Here is a 26,118-nt window from a genome sequence, read left to right as displayed (position 1 = left end):
ATCAATGTATGTCGTCATATTTATAATACATGGTGTTTTTTTTTTTTAGGTGATGTGGAAGAAGAATCGCATTTTACCAGTGAAAGTGCCCAGATCCTGAATGGGGAGATAACGGGGTGCAATCGGGATTTAGAAAATATACAGCAAAACATCAATGATGTTCAAAATAAAATGAAGAACATCATTGATGTTTTGGGGAGAGTCTGAAACACCCCAAACTAGCTAGGGTTTTATTTTTGTGTTTTGAAACAACAAATTTTGTATTTTACAACATGCCCCATCTCCCATCATGGGGGAATCAATGTACATGTTTTGTGGAAAGTGGCTGAGATGAAGGGGTTGCAGCCCCAAAACATGTACATTGATCCCCCATGATGGGAGATAGCACATGTTGACACACTGTGTGCATCTTCCAAATTTGGCTTTTCCAGAGGTGACACCCCATGTGATGAAGACAATATCAGCCCAATTTGTACATACTCATGTCTAATATTGTCTTCACTTTTCAAAAGTTGAACTTTGTAAGTTCCTGTGTTCTGTATGTTACGCTTTGATACATGCCTGTTTATACACAAATGCCAATTTACAAAAAAATTACCTTAAATAATGTTTTTGATACACCCAATATGTTGGTTTGTTGTAAAAGCCTTTTCTAAACGCACATGTGAATGTGCTTTGATTAAAAAGTTAAATTATCAAAAATGTGTGGCTTCCTTTTTCAATGCGCAAAAGCAGTATTTGGAGTAAAATTGTTGTTTTCTGTGACAATGGGTGTTATTTACTTAAGACAACTCCACTTTGCACTCCAAGTGCAGTTTCAGGTGTACTTTTGCAGTGCACTTGTAGTGCATAGTGGATGTGCCTTTAGTAAATCACACCCACAGTGATGTGTAAATTTTGCCAATCATGCCATTTTCCTGACCCCACATATTTCTGCCATGGTGCGGAAAATGAGCAAGATTTTGGTCAGTAATGCACTACATACATTAGTTAACAAAAACAAGGTGTGTGTGTGTAGCAGACCCACAACATAATAAGATTATCTGAAGAAGAGACTGTCCCCTCATCTCACTCAGAACTTGGGTTTGCACTGTTGTAGAAAAAGGCACAACAAAAATAAAAAATGTACCTATGAGACACCTAAAACCAAGCCAAGCAGTAAATTAAAACAAAGATTATTGTAGTTTCAAAGAAAAATGTATTACAAAAATGCCTCTCGGACATTATCTGGCATATCAATAGCCCCCTTACCCACAAAGTACTCCATGTATTGGGTGCAGACCTCACGGGCGCTTTGGGGGGGGGGGGGCAAGCCAGGACGAGCAGCTTCAAGGGCCGTGAGATTGTCATTTTCCGGAAGTCTGCATCTGGGCCAACTGAGACCACATAGTTAGCTGAATGTCTTTTCAAGAAATTGTGCAGAACACAGCAGGCAAGCACAATGTGATTGAGTTTATATTTCGCCATGTGGATTGGCGTTAAAAAAAGGCGGAACCGGCTGGCCAGTATTCCAAAAGTGTTCTCCACCACTCTTCTGGCTCTGGTGAGCTGGAAATTAAACATCCTCTGATCCAGACTGTCACTCTGGAGATGCCAGTAGAATTCTGTCCGTGAGAACACTCCACCATCCGGCCATTTTGTCCCACGTCCACATACAGGAAGTCATAGGTCGCTGACACCACTGCCAACATCACAATACTATTAGACCCCTTGTAATTATAATAGTAGGACCCCGAGTTGGGGGTGGGACATCAATTGCACCTCCACAATTGGGAAAGTCCCACTGACTGGCAAAGTGGGATGCCACAGTCTGCCATTCCTGTGGTGTTGAAGGAAACTGTGGAGTGAAACAAGACAAAAAAAATTGTAATTTTGCACATCAACATTGCAAGCAGATTAGACATCAACATTTTTGGCCAAGATCAGTATAACATTTTGGGGAAATTAGTATTTAAAGCCTTAAGTATAAGGTCCCCTTATCAGAGTCATCCCCCCCCCCCATCTGATGGGCCCTTGCAAAAAATGAGGGGGGGGGGATGTTTTGGACAGGTAACCCTCTCCACTTGATTGAGAGCTGAATGCCTAAATAATGTGTGATACTTTGGGAAGCCCCTCCTTACTTACACTATTGGCAGCCCACCGGACAGGTAAGAAGTGTCATAATACTAAAAATAAAACAAAATGGAAGCACATTTTGATATTCTGCTATTACCTATCAAGAAAATAATAGGAGAAAAAAAATATATATAGCATTTGAAAGTATTGAGGCAGGCCCTTGCACTACATGCTTTGGTGAATTCGTCCATAAATGTGACTAGAAAAAAGGTAGGTAGAGTGTGTATTTTGTTTGGTAAAGTCAGCAGATAGAGGATTGCTATCAGATGACCTAGCAGTTGGGGAGGAGGGGGGGTTCATAATGAGTTTGGCACAACCAAAAAAAAAAAAAAAAGTCACTCTGCATGAATTGAAGCACACACATAACATTTGTAGACATTTTAGGGGGTGTTTAGGGGAAAGAAATACTATGGAGCTGACAAAAGACAATGGTAAGTGACTAGACTATAGTTTTATGGGCCCAGAAGAGCATGGTGGGGAAGTTAGTGAGGCAAATATGCATGAAGGACAAAAGAGGAACTTGAAAAGCTTCCAGCATGCATGAGGACAAAGGGGCAGAGCATATGAATTAGAGCATATTGCAATGATGGTAATTAGGGAATGAGGAAATAAATCCAAGACATTAGCAATAATTAAATACATAGAATGTGATGTTAAAGGATAAAACTTACCTTCATATAGTCCCTTCTGCAGGACCTGAATGATGGCAGAACAGGTCTCTGGAATAATGATTCCTAGAGTCTGGGGGGAGATGCCTGTGGAGAACTTGAGGTCCTGAAGGCTTCTCCCTGTTGCCAAGTAGCGCAACGTGGCGGCGAGCCTCTGCTCCGGAGTGATGGCTTGCCGCAGGCAGGTATCCTGCCTGGTGATATAAGGAGACAGCAAAGCCAGCAGACGGTGAAAAACTGGGTCTGCGATTCGGAGATAATTCCTGAAATCATCAGGATTATTCTCCCGGATCTCACGGAGCAAAGGCATGTGCGAGAACTGGTCATGCTAGCGCAACCAATTCTTGGTCCACAAAGGCCTCCTCTCCCTGTTCATGGACCGGGCTTGTGTGAAAGCTAAAAGCCCAACACCAAGCCCCTGCACAGCACAAACTGTACGACGAGTATGTACAGGAAACATGGTTTAAAACGGTCGGCTGGTCAGAACAGACAACAGAAAGCACTGATAAACAGCAATGCCTGAAAGAATGACCTGAAAAGCATAAGCAGACAATAAGCAATGCAAATCAAAGCGTACTATACCAAGATATAGTCCACAATGAGAAACAAATGCTTACTGACTACACGCACTGATAATCAGATACGCAAAGACAAGCAGAAACTGAAGAGCAGTACCGAACTGAAGCACAAATCTGTGCGAATTGTCTCTCACCAAGCTTCTACTAACACGTGATAAACACGAGATCAGCAGAAGGAGCCCAAAGGGTGCCGGACGTGGTGCTGAACTTCCTTTTTCTAGTCCCGTCGTACGCGGCTTACGTCACCGCATTCTTGGCAACCGGAACTTCCGACAACTTAGTCCGACTGTGTGTATGCAACATCACTTCCGGACCTCTTCCAGACTAAATCCGTCGGAATTAATCTGACGGATTTAGTTGCCGGAATATCCGACCGTGTGTACAAGGACTAACACTTATTATTGTCACTAATGACACAAGTACACTGATCAGAAAAAAAAATGAACACTGCACTGGGTGACAGCGGGTGAAGGGGTTAACTGGGGGGGCAATCAGGGGTGATTGGGGGTGGCAAGTGTACTGTGTCAGTGTCAATGAGAGATGACATCACTTCCCCCTGCCTGTGTTTACACTTACACACTCAGGGGAGGATTCCATTCACCAGGACCGATCAGCAGATCCAGGCCAAAAATAATTGGCCTGGGCACCGATCAGTTCCGAAGCGAATCCGATTGGTTCGGCTGACGTAAGGTAACGCCAATTTGCCGAGCCAACCTACCGCAGTAAAACTGCGGCTGCAGGTCCGGAACTGACTAATGCATCCTATTCATCAAGCTGAATCACCAGCCCTTCAGCCCCCCATTTTATTCACCTGAGCCACTTAATGCCCACACCAGAGACATGCTCACCCTCTCTGCCCATTGTCTTGGCTCTCGATTGGATAGATTTATAGCAGCACAGCCATTGGCTCCCGCTGCTGTCAATCAAATCCAGTGACGTGGGCGCCGGGGTCGAGTCCAGCATTCTTGGTCTATAGACGCAAATGCTCAACGCTTTTAGTAACCGATGAGTCATCAGCTGTCAGCGGGCTTTGCCGCTGAATGTAAAAAAAAAAAGAGAATTGCCGGCTTAAAAAAATAAGTGAAAAAAAAACAGCGTGGTATGCCCCCCAGGTCCATGCTAGGCCCTTGGGTCTAGTATGGATATGGAGAGAACACCCACACCAATATTTAAAAAAAAATGGCGTGGGTCCCCCCAAAAATCCAAGCATGCAGGTCAGGAAAGGGAAGGAATGAGTGAGCGCCCCCCTCCTGAATCACACCAGGCTGCATGCCCTCTACATTGGGGGGTGGGTGCTTTTGTCCCCATGTTGATGGGGACAAGGGCCTCTTCCCGACAACCCTTGCCCTGTGGTTGTCGGGGTCTGTGGTTGGGGGAGTTATCGGAATCTGGAAGCCCTACCCATTAACAAAAAAAAAAGTAGTGTAGTGTGAATAGATACAGTAGACAGTTTTTGACAAGTCTTTTAGTAAACATATCTTCTTAATCTTTAATTCTTCCTCTGGTCTTCCTCCATCTTCTCCCATGTCTTCTTCAGCTCTTATTTCTCCTATAACAATGGAGGTGTGGCCACTGGATGATGTCTTCCGGGGGCCTCCAGATGTCATCTGATGGCCATGCCCCCATCATTATCTAAGACATGCTTGACATTGGTGTGACAGATCAGCGGGACGCAGCATCAGAGGAGGATCGGCGGCAGAGGAAGAAGAACGCCAGATAAAGACGACAGGAGAAAAAAGAAGAGCGGAAGAAGAAGCAGGAGAAGGGGAAGCCCAGAGGAGGAAGATGTGGGAGAAGATGGAGGAAGACCAGAAGAATAAGCGGGAAAGAAGATATAAAAGACTTGTCAAAAACTGTCGATTGTATTTTTCTACACTAGACTACTTTTTTATGTTAAGTGGGTAGGGGTACAATGTACACCATACTCATTCACATAGGAGGGAGGCCAAAATCTGGGGTCCCCCTTGTTAAGGCCTCCGATAAGCTCCCAGCCCGCAGACCCCGACAACCACTGGCAAGGGTCCCTTGTCCCCATCAACTGCCACGCTGCATAATCGCATAAGGGTCTGTGGGGGGGGGGCCCAACGCCATTTTCTTTTTACATTTTGGCATGGGGGGGTCCCCTCTGAATCCATACTAGACCCAAGGGCCTGGTATGGACCTGGGGTGGACCCCATGCCGTTTTTTTTCCCCAATTTTTTTTTTTTGCCGGCAATTAAATAAAGAATTACATTCAGAGGGGGAAGCCTGCTGATAGCTGATGACTCATCGGTTGTTAAGGATGTGGAGGCTGGCTTCCCGCATTTTGTATTTTGCACGATAAAAAGTCCCCGACTCTTTCCAAAAAGGCAGAGGCACAAAAATGCATTGATGTGAATGCATAGGAACTGTGAATCGAGCCCCATACACACGATCTGACTTTGTACAAACTTTCCTGTGGAATTTTGTACAAAGGGCGTTGGCCATGAGTTTGTATTGCATACTAACGATCAGACTTTTTAGGCAACAAACACGAATGTAGTGACGTTTCAATGTACTGAGGACACTTCAAAAAATAACTTTTTGATTTTTCAATTGTTCCAGCGCCACCTTTGGTCAACTTCTGTATTGTTGTCTGATCTTTTGCATTGATTCTGAGCATGTGTGTTTGTACTTTGTACAAATGTCTGATGGTTTTGTGTACACACAATCGGACTTTGCTCCATTGGACTTATGTTGTCAAAGTTTGTCCGTTCGCACAGCCAACAAAAGTCAGATGAAAAACAAAAAAGTTTGCCTGGAGCATACACACGGTCGGATGTTGCCTTTAAAACATCTAATTTGCATGTTTGTTGTCAAAAAGTCCGATCATGTGTATGGGCCTTTAGATTGTAAGGCCAAATTCACACCTATGCATTTTTTGTGCTTTTCATTTTGCAGATTTGCAATACAGTCCATTTATTATTATTATTATTATTTTTTTCCTATGGAACTTTTTCTGTAGTACAAAAGGCAAAAAGCACTAAACATGCACCGGTGTGAATCAGACCTAAGGTCTTATGTCTTAACAGCCCTGTATTTTATTGTATTGTAGCTGTACTGTCTCCGTTTAATATAGTATCAATTCAATAGTATAGTGATGTGCACACTTTTGGCTCTATTTAAATCCTGTTAAATAAAAATAACATTGTGCATATGTCATTTTTTATTATAAATGTGTATTTGACATTTGTAAAAATAAAAGATTTCCTATCTTTATTAACAAATATTTATACAGTCTTTGACTTTTCTTATGAACCTACATTAAGTTTACAACATTTGAATCATCCTAAGCATACTTGTTAAGTAAATCTAATCTCTAGCATAAATTAGGTAAAATAAAAGCATCTACAATAGGTGTTTTTTCCACACAATTTGCTAAGTAAGGTAACCTTTTATTTCTTTCAGTTAAATGAGCTATGAAAAAAAAAAAGAAAAGAGATTTTCTCCTATCAGCTAAAAAACTGAATCTAAATATATCTGCCCTTGAATGCTGTAGATTGCCATCTATTATGTTATAGCTTGTTTACTTCATGCTAGTGTGGGAATGTGTACAAGGATGTTTATAGCAGCAGTTTTGGAGCCTCTTGACAACCAATGTTTATAGCAACATTTAGGCAGCACTTAATGCATAAGAATGCTGAAACAGAAATTGTGAAGACTTCAAAAGATATTCAGAGGTAGAAAAAAAAAAAATGTTGTTCATTCACAGATACCATGCACTGTATGAGAAGCATGAATATAGTAAAACTTTGGAGAAACCATTATAAAGGTAATAGAACAGGCATGAAATAGCAAGGGTCGGTGGTTACAATTTGTGCAGGAGTCTCACAGAGATTTTAGTACTTTAAACCTACAATCTTGGAAAAAAAAAAAAAAGAGAACATAGTAGCCTTGAACATTAACACCTGTACTGAAAACTATCTAAATTTCTAAAAAGTCAACAGATAATATTAATTCAGTGACAATAAGTTAGATGTCTTTAACTGTGATTATTACAATTCTATTATAAATATGATCATCTAAAAATATGTTCCCAGAAGACATCTGAAGCAGCATAAGGAGTGCAGAAGTGCCATCAATGGCCACCCTTTTTTCCCTTTACTTCCCTCTACTGACTCATGTTGTTACAAGCTTTCTCTGTCTCCTAGGCGTGTTACTTGGTTACAGAAGTACAGTAGATTGTGCAGGTCTGATCTGCAGCACCCTTTTTGTTCTACTTTTGAGAGCAGTGTGAAAAAAGGTAAGACTAAATGTTTGTGGTGTTGATTATACAACAGTAGATTTTAGTCTGATGTATAATAAAAAAAAAAAAGAGTGGTAAAATTGTGCATTTTAACTCTTTAGCAAGAAATAGGGTTACTAATATACATCACAATTTACTGCTATTGCTGAGCTAACTTCGCACAGCTTGTAACACAATGGTTCTTTAAGTAAGTACTGATTAGAATTTTTTAAAGCAACTGGTATCTTGAAACAGTAGCCAAAAATATATAATATATATACCATGTCACAGCTATGGCATCCATCCTACGAATGACAGAACTGAATTGTATTATTTGTTTGGAGACTGACAGCTCGATTTTATTGCAAGAAAAAAAAAAAACTAAGCAAGCTCTAATTATACACAGGAGCGATGCTAAGATTGCACAAAACCTTGGGTACTGTGGAGAACACAAAAGAGGTGAAGTTTGTGGCATTGTGACAACAGCAGTGTCAGATCCCAGCCACTTTCATCAATATGTGACAAATGGCTATTGAAATCTCACCATGACATTGTTGTCACCACACTGTCATAAATACACATTATTATTATTATTATAATACAAAATTTATATAGCTCCAAACAGTTTATGCAGCTCTTTACAATGTAGAGGGGGACAGCAGAGTTACAGTACAGTTCAATACAGAAGGGACAGGAGGGCCAAAAGGTAATAGATGTAGGAAATGTTTTGATAGGGTGGCTCAGGGACAGTTGTTAGGTGGGTGTGGGATAGGCTTCCCTGAATGAGTTTTCAGGGATCTCCTAAAGGTGGACAGGTTAGGGGCTATGGGATATACCGGGGCAAGGAGATCAATCACATACATTTTACACTCAGACTCACCCTACAGCTCACAAGATCACAATCTATGTGCCAGCAGACTGACTGACATTGCTTAGAGTTAACCTGTTACACACAATACAGCTCCCCCAGGAGGATTATTGGAAATACCAATTGTTCACAATAGGGATGAGCCGAACACCCCCCGGTTTGGTTCGCACCAGAACTTTCGAACGGACCCCAAATTCGTACGAACGTTAGAACCCCACTGAAGTCTATGGGACTCGAACGTTCAAAATTAAAAGTGCTAATTTTAACGGCTAATATGCAAGATACTGTCCTAAAAAGGGTTTGGGGACATGGCTTCTGCCCCAGGGGACATGGGTCAATGCAAAAAAAAAAAAAAAAAATGGCCGTTTTGGCGGGAGCACTGATTTTAATGACGATTAAAGTGAAAAAAAAAGTGACATATTCCTTTAAATATTGTGCTTGGGGGGTGTCTATAGTATGCCTGTGAAGTGCCACGTGTTTCCCCGTGTTTAGAACAGTCCCTGCACAAAAAGACATTTAATGGAAATAATGTCATTTCAAACTGCTTGCCGGTTTTAATGTTATATCTGGTTCCTGCAATATGGTTGAAAATCATTGAGAAAAATGGCATGGATAGCCCTCCCTGCCCATTACCAGCCCCTTTGGGTCTTGTACGGATATTAAGGGGAACCCCGTACCCATATTAAAAAAAGGAAATACATGTGGCCCCCAGGCCCTATATACTCAGAACAGCAGTATACAGGTGGTGCAAACAAGACAGGGACTGTGTAGGTTTGTTGTGTTAAGTGGAATCTGTTTGTAATTTTCAACTGGTACATTTTTAAAGTGTAGCTCCAGTCAAAAAAACTATTTTTAAGCTTTTTGGAAAACATAGGGAAGGGTTATCACCCCTGTATAATTTGTTTTGTCGTCCATCTTATTTCATCTCACTTGCTGCTGTCTCCTTCCGCTTGCAAGTAGGAGATGTCTTTAAGTTGGATGTTTGAAAGTAGGGGCCTGCCCTATATGCTCTGCGGAAATTGCGGAACAAGGTGTTGGTTTTGCCACAACATTGTAAGCCCTCAAAGTGACTCTTGGTGGGCGCTGGAGCGCCCTGCTGTGAACGATTATATCAAGAATTGTAATTACATGCCATTGTTGAACAGTGGTAGAAAAATTTACATTTGGTGGTTGTGGTGCTGGTGCCACAACACTATAAGTCCTCACAGTTACTCTGGGTGGGCACAGGAAGGGGCCCTCCTGTGAAATATTATATCAAGAATTGCAATTACATGTCCCTGTTAAACAGGGGCAGAAAAATTGGGCCTTAGGCACTGGTGCTGGTGCCACGACACTACAACCTCTCCCATATACTCTAGTTTTATTGCAGGAATTAGCCCTGCTGCAAAGCATTGCATCAAAAATTGTAATTAAACGCCCCTGTTAAACAGGGGCAGAGAAATTGGGCTGGTGGCATCACCCAGAACCAAAAATGTTCTTCCAACATATCAGCGGAGGAGGAAGAGGAGAGACAGACAATCAACATAACAGGACAGTCACTCAGCATCAGCATAGGCAGTCTTGAAGGGATGTGATATTTCTAAAAAAATTATTCGGTTACATGAGCTTCAGGTGCTTGGTAGCTGTGGGTGATCCAAGACTGATTCATCTTGATGAAGCTCAGTCGATCAACTGATTGGGTGGACAGGCGCACCCTGTGATCGGTAACAAAGCCACCAGCAGCACTAAAGGTGCGTTCCGAAAGAACGCTGGATGCAGGACAGGCCAGTAGCTCAATTGCATACTGTGCAAGCTCTGGCCAGTGATCCATCCTCAAGACCGAGTAAGCCAGAGGTTTTTCGGTGGGAAAGGTGTACAAGTCTGACCTTGCCTCTAGGTATTCCTGCACCATGTAAATCAGACGCTGGCGATGGTTGCTGGAACCGATCATACCTTGGGGCTGCGGACTAAAAAATTGCCTGAAAGCATCGGTCAGACGGCCACCTTCTCCACCGCTCCTTCTGACCGATGCCTCAGCAACACGTTGTCCAGGACCAGGAGTTTGTAACCTCCCAGTCTCTGGAAACGCATTGCACAGACCTTTCTGCAAGGCCTCCCGGAGATGTCTCATCCTCTGCTCCCTCTGCGACAGCAAGATAAGGTCGGCAACCTTACCCTTGTACCGTGGATCAAGGAGAGTGGCCAGACAGTAATGGTCCCTCTCCTTGACCTGAAGAATACGAGGATCCTTCCGCAGGCTTTGCAGGATCAGGGAGGCCATGCAGCGTAGGTTAGCTGAGGCATTCGGTCCGGAGTCCTTTGTCACTAAGCACAACATGATCCGCAGCTACCTCCTCCCAGCCACGTACAAGTCCGTGGGTTTCTTGGGACTGTAAATCATCCCTACAAGACTGCTGCTGCTGCTGCTGCTGCTGATGCTGAGTGCCAGCCTACACCTCAATGCTGACACAATCATCCTCCTCCTCCTCATCCTCTTCCTGTGTGATGGGTGGCACAGCAGGAACACTGTCTGGATAAAGGGGGCCTTGAGAGGCAAGGAAGTCCTCCTCTTCCTGCCTCTGTTCTGCCTCAAGTGCCCTGTCCATTATTCCACGCAGCGTATGCTCCAAGAGGTGGACAAGAGGTACAGTGTCACTGATGCATGCACTGTCACTGTTCACCATCCTTGTGGCCTCCTCAAACGGTGACAGGACAGTGCATGCATCCCTGATCATGCCCCACTGGCGTGGTGAGAAAAAAACTAGCTCCCCTGACCTGGTGCCGTATGCGCACAGGTACTCATTGATGGCCCTCTACTGCGTGTGCAGCCGCTGCAGCATGGCCAACTTTGAGTTTCACCTGGTGGGCATGTCACATAAGGCGGTTCTTGGGCAGGTTCAACTCCTTTTGGAGCTCAGCCAGCCGAGCACAGGCATTAAATGATCAGCGGAAATGCACACAGACTTTCCTGGCCTGCTTCAGGACATCCTGTAAGGCTGGGTACCTGCCCAAGAACCGCTGCACCACCAGGTTAAGGACGTGAGCTACACAGGGCACATGGGTCAGTTGTCCCTGTCGGAGGGCGGAGAGGAGGTTGGTGCCATTGTCGCAAACCACCATTCCTGGTTTAAGATGGCGTGGCGTCAACCACCTTTCGGCCTGCCCCTGCAGAGCTGACAAAACATCCGCCCCAGTGTGGCTCCTGTCCCCCAAACAAATCAGCGCAAGCACGTCATGGCATCTTTTTGCCTGCGTACTTGCGTAGCCCCTGGGACGCCTACGGAGCACCGCTGGTTCTGAGGACAGAGCACTGGAAGAGGCCATGGAAGAAGAAGAAGAGGAGGGGGTGGAGGAGAGAGGTGTGTCACAACCAATAGTAGCATTTTGGAGGCGTGGTGGCGGAACAACCTCCAACACTACTGCACCTTGTCCTGCATCCTTCCCAGCTGCCAGAAGAGTGACCCAATGGGCCGTGAAAGACAGGTAACCTCCCTGTCCATGCCTGCTGGACCATGAGTCAGCGGTAATATGCACCTTACCGCTGACCGCCCTGTCCAGCGAGGCAAGGACATTGCCTTCCACATACCGGTAAAGAGCAGGAATCGCCTTCCATGAGAAAAAGTGGCGTTTTCGGGACCTGCCACTGAGGAACCGCACATTGTATAAACTCACGGAAGGGGGCCGAGTCTACCAATTGAAAAGGCAGCAGTTGAAGTGCTAGCAATTTAGCCAAGCTAGCATTCAACCGCTGGGCATGTGGATGGCTGGGAGTGAACTTCTTTCGCCGGTCCAGCAGCTGGGGCAGGGACATTTGCCTGCTATAATCGGACGTGGGTGTACTGCTAGCAGAGTGCCCGGAAGCACTTGGCTGTGACACACCTAATTCTACACCTTCATTCCTCTCAGAGCAGGTTTCAGAGAGGACTGAAGGTCTAGTGGGGTTGGAGATCCCAGCTGATGAGGAGCAAGGAGAGGTCCGCTTTGTTCTTTGGTGTGGGTCTTTGAGGTACGCTTGCCAACGAGCTGCATGGCAGGTCAACATATGTCTGGTCAAGCATGTGGTGCCCAAGCGGCTGATGTTTTGGTCACGCGAGATACGCTTGAGACATATGTTGCAAATAGCAGCGGTGCGATCTGATGCACTCGTCTCAAAAAAGGCCCACACCACAGAACTTTTAGAATAACGCACACAGGCAGCGCCCTGCACAGGCGGAGCTCTGCGGTGTGATTCAGTCGGTGTGCTGCCCCTAAGCTGGCCCCCGGAGGGCATCCTGCCTCGTTGGACATGTGCCTCCTCCTCCTCTCTCCTACCAGGCACCCAGGTGGAGTCAGTGCCCTCATCATCCCCTCCCTCTTCATCGCTGGAGCAAACCTGGCAGTATGCTGCAGCTTGTGGAACATGACTGCCAGATTGCTGTCCTTCGTGAGCATCCCCTCACTGCATTCACACTACTGCCTTCCTCTAGCTGAGTATCATCATCAGAGCCTACAAAACACTGGGCATCCTCCTGGAGCATGTACCCAACACTGTGCTCAAAGAGTTCAGGAGACTCCTCAGGAGGAAGTGGTGGGTCTAGGGAAGGAATCACTGATGATGACATTGAGAGGAAGGAAGACGATGCATTGGCAGCTGCTTTGCTAGTACCTTGAGCCTGGGTGAGAGACGATGAGGAGGATGAAGAGGGCTTGGTCATCCACTCTACCAAGTCGATGGCATGTTGTGGCTCAACATGTCCAGCTGCCGAAAAGAAGGACAAGCGTGTCCCATGGCTACGTGCTGATGATGACGATGCACCGCGTCCACGACCAGCACTGTTGTCTCTAGACACAGAGCCTGCTTGCCCTCTTATCGTCTCGCGCCTGTCTGCCTCTCCTTGCTGGCCTTCCAGACATGGTAATGGCCTGAAGGGAGTTGGGAAAACCAGCAATTGGGTAGTGTATATTGTGCTGGAGGCACACACAACTTCCACTAACTCCTGCATATGGCAGATGGCTCAAAATAGAGAAGAGCTATGTAGGTGGATATAGCGGTGTGTACTGGGTTCAGAGCACGCAGAATCTCCTAACACTGACTGCAAGCTCTATTTAAAACGAGCAAGATAGTTAGCTATATAGGTGAATATAGCGGTGTATACTGCGGTCAGGGCACGCAGACAACAACCACTACAGAAGAGCAAGAACGAAAAATCGGCGATAACGTTCGGTGTATACTGTATTGAAGGTACACAGAACACCTACTAACTGCTACAGACGCCAACACACTACACAAGGCCGCCACATCCTGCCTATGGCCAATCATGGCTCTCCTCACTGCCGGCGCTGTGATTGGCCAAGCATGCGGGGTCACAGTGCATGCTTAGCCAATCATGAGCCAGCAATGCACTGCGCCATCGCAGTGCATTGTGGGCCATGAGCGCCACACGAATTTGGCGCGAACGGCCCATAACGTTTGGAATTCGCCGAACGGGCGAACAGCCGATGTTCGAGTCGAACGTATGTTCGACTCGAACACGAAGCTCATCCCTAGTTCACAATATCTGAGATAACAATTATGACTAAATATCTGTAATACACACTTTTACGGCATATTCTATAGTTTAAAAAAGAAAAGGATTCTTTAAGGTATGGCTCAATGATTTAGTAATTAGGAAAAGGGTATTACAAAAAAGAGGCAATACTACAACAGAAAAAAACAAAAAGGGGTTCAAGAATGGGGGTACTTAAAGTGATTGTCAGATTTGTATTTTTCTTAGGGTCCTTTCACACGGGGCGGATCAGTTCTGATCCGCCCCGTGGATGTCCGTTTGCTCAGCGGGGATCACTCCGCCGATCCCCGCTGAGCAGGGAGATGACAGGTCTGTCTCTGCACACTGCGCAGGGACGGACCTGTCACAGCGCCGCTCTCCCCTATGGGAGATCGAATGACGACGGACCGCAGTGCCCGTCTTCATCCGATCCGATCCACAGACGGATGGAAAAATAGCTTTTTCCTCCGTCACACTTTTTCGGATCGGAGCGGGTCGGATGTCAGCGGACATGTCACCGCTGACATCCGACGCTCCATAGAGCTCTATGGAGCACCCGTTCAGGTCCGCCTGAAAAACTGACAGGCGGGCCTGAACGGGACGTTAGTGTGAAAGGGGCCTTAAAGGTTATGTAAATGTTCTTTATTTTTTAAACAAACATGTCATACTTGGCAATAGAAAAGGGGGGGGGGGGGGGTTGGTGTTAAGGTGCACTATGAACGTTTAAAAAAATATATATATTTTTGAAATCCAAAAACCAAACTGTGAGAACTTATAAACAAAAAAAGTGATTAATGATGAAAGGAGGGGCTGCCACTACCTTAAATATTCAACCCAAAAGGTTGAAAAACTTAGACGAATATTAAAAGAGGTAGTTGTGGCGCCCACCTGCTATTAATTATACCTAGTATCTGCAGGGAACTCACCTGCTAATAATTATACCTTATTATTACTTGCTGTTAATTCTACACATGAATGAAATTAAAACATAAAAATGGAAAATAAAAATTCCATATGTGCAATATACAGATAACCGTATGAATCGTGCATGAAAGTGTTACAGAAATGCTGTTTAAAATAGTCACTAAGTTACTATATATTAGTGCAAAAAATTCAATATACTTTCTATAGAAAAAAGTGCATATGTGCGTTTTTACAAATCACATGATGAAAAGTGCCAAGTGCCTATAAAAGTGCCACTGTTTCAATATATACTGAAAAAAAGTGTTATGTGCTTCTGTAAGTGCCGCAATATGTAAATACGGTACTTTACATTTAGTAAAATCGCTAAATAAAAATCGCTAAATGGAAGAATGCAAATATAAGTTAATACACAAGTCCAGCAGCAGAGAGTTAATATCAAAAAAGTCCTTTCTGGAACAAAAGTAACAGTGTGCTTCAGTGCTTAGTGGCTTCCTGGATTGCAACCGGTGCGATTCCCATGCATAAAGACAATATTCCGCACTCACCAGCTCCCCTACCCCTTAAGGGGTTAATGCGTCTCCACAGCGTAAGCCCCTGTGTCGCTATATGGAGCTGCTCTGGTTACAATCCGGTGGTTTTCCTCATTAAAGACAGAATGAAGCATACATAGTGTAATCCAGTTTAAAACAACATTTTACTAGGTGCATGAAATGCTACTCACAAAACGAAGGATGAGAAAAGCGCCTCAATGTATAAGCTGGTCACAGCATTTGAATTCACCACCGCCGCCGTAATGAGAGAGCGTACACCTTAGGCCACGCCCTACACGTTTTGTCATTGGCGCCCAGCGCTCCAGACGTAGGGTGTGGCCTAAGGTGTACACTCTTTCATTACGGCGGCGGCGAATTCAAATGCTGTGACCAGCTTATACATTGAGGCGCTTTTCTCATCCTTCGTTTTGTGAGTAGCATTTCATGCACCTAATAAAGAGTTGTTTTAAACTGGATTACACCATGTATGCTTCATTCTGTCTTTAATGAGGAAAACCACTGGATTGTAACCAGAGCAGCTCCATATAGCGACACATGGGCTTACACTGTGGAGACGCATTAACCCCTTAAGGGGTAGGGGAGCTGGTGAGTGCGGAATATTGTCGTTATGCATGGGAATCGCACCGGTTGCAATCCAGGAAGCCACTAAGCACTGAAGCACACTGTCACTTTTGTTCCAGAAAGGACTTTTTTGATATTAACTCTCTGCTGCTGGACTTTTGTATTAACTTATATTTGCATTCTTCCATTTAGCGATTTTTATTTAGCGATTTTACTAAATGTAAAGTACCGTATTTACATATTGCGGCACTTACAGAAGCACAACACTTTTTTTCAGTATATATTGAAACTGTGGCACTTTTATAGGCACTTGGCACTTTTCATCATGTGATTTGTAAAAACGCACATATGCACTTTTTTCTATAGAAAGTATATTGAATTTTTTGCACTAATATATAGTAACTTAGTGACTATTTTAAACAGCATTTCTGTAACACTTTCATGCACGATTCATACTGTTATCTGTATATTGCACGTATGGAATTTTTATTTTTATTTTCTATTTTTAGGTTTTAATTTCATTCATGTGTAGAATTACCAGCAAGTAATAATAAGGTATAATTATTAGCAGGTGAGTTCCCTGCAGATATTAGGTATAATTAATAGCAGGTGAGCGCCACAACTACCTCTTTTAAACATGTCATACTTACCTCCTCTGTGCAGTTGGCTTTGCACAGAGTGGCCCTGACCCTCCTCTTCTGGGATCCCTCAGTGGCGCTCCTGGCTCCTCCTCTTCTTGAGTGCACCGTCGAAAAAGTGCTCTCCCATTTGGGCACCCATGCGGGCACACTCCCATTTGGCTCTGCCCCCGGCTCTCGAGTCATTGGATTTGATTGACAGCAGTGGGAGCCAATGGCTGCGCTACTATCAATCTACTATCAATCTATCCAATCAGGACCCCGAGACACCGGCTGGAGCAGGTGTGCTCGTCCCCAGCACAGGAACGTTCGGGCTCAGGTAAGTAAAAGGGGGTCTCTGGGGGATTGGTGCACTACAAGAGGTTTTTCACCTCAATGCATAGAATGCATTGAGTTAAAAAAAATCGAGAGTGACGCTAAGATTGCACAAAACGGCAGAAAAGGAAAAGACTGCGCTATACTTCAAAATAGTTCAAACAAGGAGCTGCCAACATAAAAACCAACAAAGTCCTAAATCGTATAAAAACAAAAAATGTGGCGCTAAAATCTGTGCACATTAAAATAAAAGCATATAACATGCCAAAACACCCAAGTGCATATAAATCATCAATAAATGAAACGTTGCAACATAAGCTGAATCAATGTTACAAATAGGTATTCAACGGGTGTCTCTGTGTAGTCAAACGCTGACACTCGAACAGACTTGCCAGAAGTAATCTCAAAGTAGGCTTTACAGATGGTGTCACAGTAGAAAAAATTAGGTACGCTTACCAAAACCGTTGGACACATCCACCCTGCAGCGGTGTGTCATACAAGCTTTCAGCGCTCATCCTCCTGCGCTAAAGTAAGACGAACTCCAAGACCGGAACCAGACGGTAAGGATGACAACAACCCCGTATAGACCAACGGACATACGGACTGGTGGCTCACTGTACCATAGCTCGATGGAATTCAATGTATAAGGAAAAAAAAGATACAGAAAAACTCAGATGGTGCAGGTCAAACTTAAAAGTTATTTATTCACATCAAAGACAAGATGTGACAATAAAACGAGATCTCATTGATTGCTATATATATATATATATATATATATATATATATATATCAATGTGAAAAGCACAAGATAAGCTGGTCCGACACGTTTCGACTCTAGTGGTCTTCAACTGGGGCATATCTCTGGCCTCCTCACACTGCCCAAGTATTTATAAACTAAACTTAATGAGTTGACGGCGTCCTGGAAGCAGCGCAATCACGTCGCTTCCTCTTAATCTAATGAGATGATATTAGTAAAAAAGTATCTCAGGTGTCAGCAAAGGAATACATTCAAAACCCAGGGAAGAGAAAGACAAACAAAAAGCCCTCGTCCAATGGTCACGTCCTCCATCAAAAACAGGCCGGTGTCCCCAGATCTTACAAATATCACCTCCGGATCGGGGACATACCAGAGCCCAAAATAAGGGTAGTTTATCAAGAACAAATATACAAAATCCAAAATGTAAGACACATTGCCATATACATTAATGACTAAAAAATAATTAAAATAATATTTGGACATATTATCACCAAATAATACTATATTTCACCTACAACCACTCAAAAAGGAGAGGTTGTATTACTACGACCCCCACTCAAATTTCTCCTACAACCCCTTAAATGGAAGTTATTAAGAAAACATGAGAGAAGTGCCACTCACCCCTGGTAATGAACCTTGATGTCCCATTCAACGTTCATGCCAAAGGGCAAGTAGCACTTCAACTCAACTCATATATCCAATAGGTCTCGAGACCCCTCGTACATAAAAGTCCCCACGCCAATAACCTGTGTGTTTGGTACATGCCTTTCTATTCTTGGCCAAATGCTCATTCACTCTGATGAAAAAAGTACGAATAGTACACCCTACATATTGTTGCTTACATGGACAGATGACCAGATACACAATGAAACTAGTAGCACAAGTCGTAAAATGTCTCATTGTGTAGCACGAGAAGTGACCGTGGAAGTGAAAGTGTCAGTCTTATGTCTGCCCACCACATTATGTAGGCAGACACTACACTTCCTGCACGGAAAATAGCCCTTACATTGCTGAAAAAAGGACACGGTCCTTGGAGGATCAATGACATTGGGAGCAAAGCGGGCACCCCAAAAGATTATGCCCGACCATTCCTGTCGTTAGGCTTGAAATAAGTCCTTTATTCCAGGCCATCACTCGTAGCCAAGATCTCCAAATCCAGAAAATGGACACTGGCATACAAGCGAGCATAAGGAGATCAAGAAAATCATGGCCAGGCATTGGAAAGTGTTGCGTAGTGATCGGGTCTTGGGACCTTCTTTCCCCGAGTGGGCGGGCATAATCGTTTGGGGCGACATTGCTTCCAATGTCGTTGACCCTCCAAGGACCGTGTCCTTTGTTCAGCAATGTAAGGGCTATTTTCCATGCAGGAAGTGTAGTGTCTGCCTACATAATGTGGTGGGCAGGCATAAGACTGACACTTTCACTTCCACGGTCACTTCTCGCAGCTACACAATGAGACATTTTACGACTTGTGCTACTAGTTTCATTGTGTATCTGATCACCTGTCCATGTAAGCTACAACATGTAGAGCATACTATTCATACTTTTTCCATCAGAGTGAATGAGCATTTGGCCAAGATTAGAAAGGGATGTACATCATAACAGGTATCCGACAGGCAGCCATTGCTAAGTTTGCCCCAAATTGGCGTGGGGACTCTTATGTACGAAGGGTCTCGAGACTTGGGACCTATTGGATATATGAGTTGAAGTGCTACTTGCCCTTTGGTATGAACATTGAATGGGACATCAACAGTTTAATTAACCAGGGGTGAGTGGCACATCTCTCATGCTTTCTTAACCACCTCAATACCAGGCACTTAAACACCTTCCTGCCAAGACCACTTTTGAGCTTTCAGCACTGTCGCACTTTGAATGACAATTGCGCGCTCATGCTACACTGTACCCAAATTAAATTTTTATAATTTTTTTCCCCACAAATAGAGCTTTATTTTGGTGGTATTTGATCACCTCTACGGTTTTTATTTTTTGCTAAACAAATAAAAAAAGACCGAAAATTTTGAAAAAAGGTACCAGTTACTTACCGGTAACTGTCTTTCTGGGAAATCTTCCAGGACGGCACACCTGAGAGATGAGAGGCTCCTCCCTACAGGAAACAATCAATCGACAGCTGTTTTAAGTCCCCACCCTTCCCCTTGATCCTCAGTTTGTAGAGAAGTAACTCCTGAACCAGGTTCACAAGGGAAATCATTCCTCATAGGTACTCACCTTCTAGTGTTCTAGAATTTTCCCTCCTCCAACGGGCGGGAAGTAGGCCTGCCGTCCTGGAAGATTTCCCAGAAAGACAGTTACCGGTAAGTAACTGGTACCTTTCTCAAGTCATCTTCCAGGACGGCACACCTGAGAGGATAAACAAGTACCTCAGGCCTACCTTAGGGTGGGGCCACTGCAAGACCCTCTTGGCGAACCTTGGTTCTGCAGTGAGCTTTACCTCCACTCCATATGCGCATATGCTTGATGAAGGCATCTTAGCTGGATCATGCGGCTGATCTGCAGGTCTGCTCCACCGATGTTCCTGCCTTTTCCGCTTCGGATGCAGTATCTAGGTGAAATGGGCTCTTAAAAATGGAATCAGAAAACATGTTAAACTTGTAGGTTAGCAATGTTGCCTATCTCACACATCTAACAACCATGGCCTATTGTGCCTGTAGGTGCTACTTAGAACCACTAAAAAGATAAATAAGAGACCTGTGTAAGACAAGGACACTACATTAATCAATAAGAGGGCCTGTCTTAACACTACCCTGTTGAGGGAAATAAAACTGCAAAAAAAGGGGGGCCCCGACAGACAATTTTTTTTTTTGTTCCTTTTTATCTTTATGTCAGCAAAAGACTAAAGGGAAGCCTACTTAAGGGAAATAGATTAACAGAAGCTTGAACCCTGGGTTTAAGGCATGCCCAATCTATGTCCTTACTTACGCCTGAGAGCCTACTTCAGGAGATTAAAGTCCCTAGCAGGAGTAGACTACCCATATTGCTACGTCTAGTTTTGCTAAAAGGGCAAAATGAAGGCCATGCCCTGAGCCGAAACCTATTCGATCGGGTATACATCTTTATACTTCATCCTCAGGCCCTAATACTCCTCTGAACAGAACTCTCCAAGTTCTTACTAAACAGGGCGATTCATTATCCCCCTCCTCCAGTGTCCCATAACCCTACAGGGCTTCAAACCTAGGAAATGGTTCTGGCATCCCTGAGTGTAAGTGGTCAAGGTTTTCTGACATGTGGCATCTGCAGCCCGAACTCCTGGCCCCTCCATGGAAAAGAAGGCTGAAATACAAAAAGGTGATACATGTATTATTAATATCACAAATAAAATGATCATAGATTGTGGGCACGGCACAACAGATTTAGACAGAAAGGACACAAGCATAGACAATAATGTTGTGTGCCTGAGTGTGACTAGCTAAACCAATATATCAAATATGGGAAGAGACCCAAATCTGAACCTCAATGTAGACAAACAGTCCTCACAGTCTGGCTTTCTGATGTGCTGCCAAGACGTAAAAACATTAAGACACAAGCAAACCCTAAATGCTGCATATTTTTTTAGTGCAGCTAGCTAGGTCATAACTGATATATAAATACAGAAAGGACAGGAACCCCCTTTACTGATGTGTTTTACCTATGTACAGCAAAACAAGGCTATAAACAAAGACAGAAAGATCCAAACTTCTGTTGTGTATTTCTGACAAACCACCAAATACAGTTATACGATTAATATGAACACCAACTCCCATGTTGTGCATTTCTGCTATGCCACAGGGAAAAATATGGAACACAAGACAATCCTTTCTGTCATGCACTTCTGTAGTGTAGTTCAGATAGAACCAACACTGAGAAAGGACACAAGCAACCTGCAGCATTGTGTTTTTCTGAAACAGAAAGCACAAACAAGCTTCAATCTTGAGTATTTCTGCTGTGCAACAACATAAAAGCAGACACTGAGGAAAAAGACAGACAGCCTTTACAGCTGCAATCTTTCTGGTCTGCTGCAAAATAAAACAATAACGCCATGATGAGTATTCCTGCTGTGTAGCAAAACCTCAATCAGAAAGGACAGATAAGTTTAGGGTTCCCACACCCGTGCGACCCAACCTGCGACTTGGGACTGCAAGATGCATGAGAAGTCATATACTATGGCTTCCAATGGGTACCATTTGTGTCTGTGCAACACCAGCAGTCCCTGATTCCTGGATCCACAGACCACAAGATTACACAGGTCGCAGGGAAAAAAAAAAGCAATTTTCAGGTCGAACAAGTAAGGGGTCCCCAATGCTGTGACTCCCTGGAGGATTGCAGCCAACAAACCCCTGCTGTGTATCCCTAAGATGCAGAAAGGTAGATCCATGAGAAACACTGCTCACTGCTGTGCCTGATATACAAACGATAAGGCAGTAAATATAGGACATACAGGACACAAACATTCAATCTTTGTGTATGTCTGATGTGTAGCAATATACCAATACTGAGCAGAGATGCCACCATCCTCAATGTGTCTCAGCTGAGCAGCAAAAACAAAATCAGAAAAAGACAAGCAATCTTCACTGCTATGTCCTTTCTGATAGGCAGCCAATAAGGCAGTATATGCAAGACATAAAAGGACAGACAACCTTCAATCTTGTATATGTCTGATGTGCAACAATATAACAATTCTGAATAGAGATAGCACATCCATATTGAAGCGATTTGGCTTTGCGACTCAACATGTCAAATCGCATGGCTAAAATCAGCACAACACCACTTTGTGGTGCTACACGGATTACCAAAGGCAGTATATGTACTACACCTGGCAGGGGTTCAATTTGTATTTCTGCTATGTAGCCCAACAAATTCGAACCATCAATTTTCACTGCTGCCTTTCTGATAAGGCAGTAATACAGGACACAAAACCTCACAGACCTTAATGCTGTATATATCTGATGTGCAACAATAAAACACTATAAATAGAGATAGCACATCCATATTGAAATGATTTGTCATGCGACTCAACATGTCAAATCGCACGTTTAAACTCGGCAGCCATTGCCGTTAATAGCACTGTCTGAATCAGCACATAGCCACTCAAATCAGGACCATCAGACTTCACTGCTGCCTTTCTGATAAGTAACCAACAAGGCAGTAAAACAGGACACAAAGCCCCACAGACAGACCTCAATCTTGTGTATGTCTGATGTGCAGCAATATAACTATTATGAGCAGAGATGTCGCCAAACTCAATGATGTGCATTTCTGCTGTGCAGCACAAAACCAGAAAGTACAGATCACCTTCACCGTTGTATTTTTCTGATCTGTAGCCAAACAAAGCAGTACCTTTAGGATATAAAGAACAGCAAACAAGCTTCAGTGCAGCACATTTCTGATGTACAGCAATATAGCCCTTATAAGCAGAGATGTCACAAATCTCAATGTGTATTTCTGCTGTGCCACAAAAACATCCCAGCAAGGACAAACTTTTACTACTGATCTACTGGTGTGCAGCCAATGAGGAGTCATTGTCTATCCCTTTATGAAATAACCAACAGGCAATTTATTTCATAGGCATAGCCTGGGCTGTAGATACTAAACCTCACCACCAGTGAAGGAACAAATCCTAAAATGGTTGGACACCCTACTATTAGTAGTTGTTGTCCTACCTTACCTCCATAGACTGAGCAAACGCTAGCCAGCTCATAACCAGGTGGTGCTGATTAGCAACTAAAGTCTCAATGAGCCCAGCCCTAGAGACCAATTTAAGACAGCCTCTAGAAGAGGTGGTTACCAATTTAGCCTGGGGGGTAAATAGCTATTTGCAGGCTTCAAACAAGCAATTATGTAGCTCTTGCGTAGGTTTGCACAGAAAATCCTCAATTAAAAGGATGTAGGAAGCGATCCATGGTGAATCGCCTTTAGATCTGCCACTGAGTGGATTGTAGCCCAAACCAATAAAAAAAGTTTCTTCTTACCTCCTACACTATAATATAACCACAGTGTAAAGGTGGAGTGGGAGGTTGGAGCTTATGAAAGTTAACTATAGCAAGCAACCCCCAAAAGGAGGATCTGTCACAAGGGAACCCCTATTGTGCCACACAGAAGCTTGGTCTCTGCCCATCCTTGAATGTTAGGTCAGCTTTTAAACATCGTGAAGCAACTTCAGATTCCTAGCAGCTGGGTTAATAGGGCTGGTAACCCAGTGCACCTGCTGACCAGGGGAGCTTCTGAATCCACCAACCACTGTCCAATTAATAACTTGTTCAGTCGTATACCTGGCCTGTAAGTAACTTTGTATCTACCAGGTCCCCTCTGTATGCTATATTCATCCCTACTAATGTACCACAACTGGGCATGTAGGGAGAGGCTGGCAACCTACTGCTGTGATAACCACAGTGTCTCTGCTGTAAGAGGGAGCTGTGGCTGGTGGTTTTAGCAGTGGCGTCTGCGCTATTTGTATCCTGACCCCAGGTTCTGCACTGCACCAATCAGTATATACACAGGGAAGGGGAAGCAATGGCCTACCTACCTCTTTCTCATCTGAGGTGGTTTAGGCACACTCGTTCCTCTGCACCACCTGTCCACCATACAGCTTCTCTGATTTAAGAGGGAGCTGCAGCTGGTGTTTTTAGCAGAAGCTTAAGGGCCATTTGAATCCAGACCCCAGGGGAGATCTCAAATGCCCAGAAACCCTCTGGCTGGAATTGGGGATTTTGCAGCTAAATTCCCACGGCAAAAGGAAAGTACTCACCGTTGTCGTCTTCCTCTTTTTGCCACAGCCAGCGGGCTTGCTTTTCCGTCCTTATGGTCCACACGCAAGGAGTATAGCCGCCAAAGTGCTCCCCCCCCCCAACTGCTGTCCCCATAGGGAGGTGCCAGGTTAGGTTGTGTCCTGCACTGTACCAGTCAGTCTATATACATGGGGGGGGCAATGCCTTCCATTCCTCATTCCCATCTTCCCATCTGAGGTGGTTAAGGCAGACATCCACCATAGTAAACTGGTGCCTCCTCGCTCTAGAGAAAGGAGGATGTGGGAGCCTGCTCCTACTGACTCTCAGCCTTCCCTCCTGGGTAGGAACGCCGCCGCCATTTTCCCAAAGTTTGAAAATGACGCGGGTGCTTGTTGCCACGCCCTCTCCGGCAGCCCACGCGAGCTACCGGGGACCCAGGAGTCGGGGACACAATCCCCCTGGAAAGAACTGATGGCCAGCACCCCCGTCTGAACAGCCACCTGTACAGGTAAGGAGGGGAGACAGGATAATGGCCCCTGAAGTTCTGGGTACACCACTGTACCCAGGGTCCTTCAGCTCTCAGGGGGGCTCTTCCAATTTCTGCTGCTCCCCCTGAGGAAAAGATAGGGGAACCCCCCAGGAAGGACAAGAATATCCTACCAGACCCAGAGGCTTCCCAAGCTTGTGGTCCGGCTCCCAGGGGGAGACCACCAGCCCCAGGCTTCGGGTCATTTGGAAAAAAAACAAACAGTTTCGCTGTGTAGGGAGAAACACAATCAAAAACTGAGGATCAAGGGGAAGGGTGGGGACTTAAAACAGCCGTCGATTGATTGTGTTTCCTGTAGGGAGGAGCCTCTCATCTCTCAGGTGTGCCGTCCTGAAAGATGACTTGAGAAAAATGTTTTTTTGTTTAAGTTTCAAAACTTTGTAAATAAGTACATTTTCTCCTTCACTGATGGGCACTGATGGGGCTGCACTGACAGGCACTGATAAGCACTGATGAGGTGGCACCAATGAAATGGCACTGATGAGGTGGCAATGATGGGCACTGATAGGTGGCACGGATGGACACTAATAGGTGGCACAGATGGGCATGGATAGGAGGCACAGATGGGCATGGATGGGCACTGATAGTTGGCACGGATTGGCACTGATAGGCGATATTGTATTGTTTTGTATTGATGGATGCCAATCAGTGCCAAACAATAATGCATGCCAATCAGTGATGCCCATTGTGGGCACTGATTGGCATCCATTGTGGGCACTGGGTGGCATCCCTGGTGGTCCAGTGTCGGCATCCTCAGGGGGGCTGTGCTGATAATAGATCGGCTCTCCTCTACTCGCGTCTGACAGACGCGAGTGAGGAAAAGCCGATCACCGGCTCTTCCGATTTACACTGTGATCAGCCGTGATTGGACACGGCTGATCACGTGGTAAAGAGTCTCCGGAGACTCTTTACCAAGATCGTAGTTGCGGGGTGTCAGACTGACACCCCGCAACAACGGTCTCCGCGATGCGTGCCCCCGGGGGCGCGCATCGGCTCATAATCCCGAGGATGTCCTATGACATCCGGTCAGGATTTTGAAACCACTTTGCAGCCGTCATTTGACTATTGGCGGCCGGCAAGTGGTTAATAACTTTCATTTAAGGGGTTGTAGGAGAAATTTGAGTGGGGGT

General features: G+C 44.6%; 1 protein-coding gene across 1 annotated transcript in view; it reads left to right on the top strand.

Moving 5' to 3' along the window:
* Window positions 1–7,459: 7,459 nt before the first annotated feature.
* The window catches only part of LRRC18 (leucine rich repeat containing 18), a 32,146-nt gene continuing 13,487 nt past the window's right edge, over window positions 7,460–26,118 (top strand). Inside the window, exon 1 of the mRNA XM_077454801.1 lies at window positions 7,460–7,622. The gene's annotated coding sequence lies outside the window, so the exon portion shown is untranslated. The remainder of the gene's footprint in view (window positions 7,623–26,118) is intronic.

This window comes from Lithobates pipiens, unplaced genomic scaffold (genome assembly GCF_037356315.1).
Source record: "Lithobates pipiens isolate NorthernLeopardFrog02 unplaced genomic scaffold, aLitPip1_a1.2 Scaffold_25, whole genome shotgun sequence".
In the NCBI taxonomy this organism is placed as follows: Eukaryota; Metazoa; Chordata; class Amphibia; order Anura; family Ranidae; genus Lithobates; species Lithobates pipiens.
This window is presented reverse-complemented; position numbering and strand designations above follow the sequence as displayed.